Source organism: Suncus etruscus, chromosome 9 (genome assembly GCF_024139225.1).
Source record: "Suncus etruscus isolate mSunEtr1 chromosome 9, mSunEtr1.pri.cur, whole genome shotgun sequence".
Classification (NCBI taxonomy): domain Eukaryota; kingdom Metazoa; phylum Chordata; class Mammalia; order Eulipotyphla; family Soricidae; genus Suncus; species Suncus etruscus.
The window spans coordinates 42,825,937-42,827,245 of record NC_064856.1 but is presented as its reverse complement, the minus strand read 5'-3'; the positions used below and the strand labels follow the sequence as shown (position 1 = coordinate 42,827,245).

The 1,309-nt window shown below is 30.5% G+C and overlaps 1 non-coding gene across 1 annotated transcript; it reads left to right on the top strand.

Moving 5' to 3' along the window:
- Positions 1-419: 419 nt before the first annotated feature.
- Positions 420-583, top strand: LOC126019908 (U1 spliceosomal RNA). The gene has a single exon (XR_007499518.1). It is a non-coding gene; the product is annotated as a U1 spliceosomal RNA (small nuclear RNA).
- The last annotated feature ends 726 nt before the right edge of the window (positions 584-1,309 follow it).

The following is a 1,309-nucleotide window of genomic DNA, read 5'->3' as shown; positions in this document are numbered from 1 at the left end:
ATTCTATGAATACTATGCTTCAGAGATAAACATAATACTTAGCAAAGGATATCTTGTAGGACTTCATAGTATTCACAGATACACAAATTCTTTTTAGTTATGAGATTGTGCAGGAAGAAAATGAATTAGCATTATCTTGGTATCCTAATTAAGATATCTGAGTAACTTCCTATAATAAAATATGTTTGTATGATAATAAATAGTAATACATTTCCAAAAGAAATTCATATTTATAATTATCTTCAAATTCAAAATTACTTGTTTATATCTGATTTACAAACTAGTTGAAGCTTACCTAGGTTATCAAAGATGTAATATCATCTCTAAATGATGTTTATTTTTTATAATAAAAGAAAACTTCATAAAAATGTTTTAATTATCTCATTAAATCTCAGCACATTTAAAAGACAGGCACACACATACTTACCTGGCAGGGGTGTTTCCATGATCACGAAGGTGGTTTCCCCAGGGTGAGGCTCGCCCATTGCACTCCGGGCGTGTTGACCCCTGCGATTTCCCCAAATGTGGGAAACTCGACTGCGTAATTTACAGTAGTGGGGAACTGCGTGTGTGCTATCCCCTGATAAAAAAAAAAGACAGACAGACAGACACATGAATGTATTTATGTACACACAATAGTTTGCTTAAGCAATTTGATCCTCATATTCTATCTAGAGGAGTTTGAGAAATTAGTAAGAACTTGGTATGATGCAAATCACTTTGAAAATTGTCAAGGTCTTCAGAATGTTATGAACCAACTCCACTAACTGTGCCATCTCCTCTATCTTTTTTTTATAAAAATAACCAGAGAATTCTGTGAACAACTTACTATTTAAGTGTAATAAGGTATGGTAAGATATTTTAGTTCACAGTGTTATAAGAGTTGTTAGACTTTATTAAATTAATACCTGTGTTCTCTAACCCAACTATAAAATAATAAATTACCAATTAAGTCAGAATTAAATAGTTTAGTAAAATAATTTAAAAGTAAATATGCATAGGTGCAGGAATTATCAAACTTAAAAAACATAATAAACCATAAAGACAATTTAAATAAAACACACAAAAAGTAAAGCTTTTGTGAATCAACAGACTACAAGATTTCAAGACAATGAACTATATAAATGCATTCATACTCACAAATGCTTCTAAAATATGACAAAATTCGCTCACAGTATAAACTAAATAAAATCATGTTTTTCTTTTTTTATTAATATCTTTATTTAAACACCTTGATAACAAACATGATTGTGGTTGGGTTTCAGTCATGTAAAGAACACCCCCTTTCACCAGTGCAACATTCCTATCC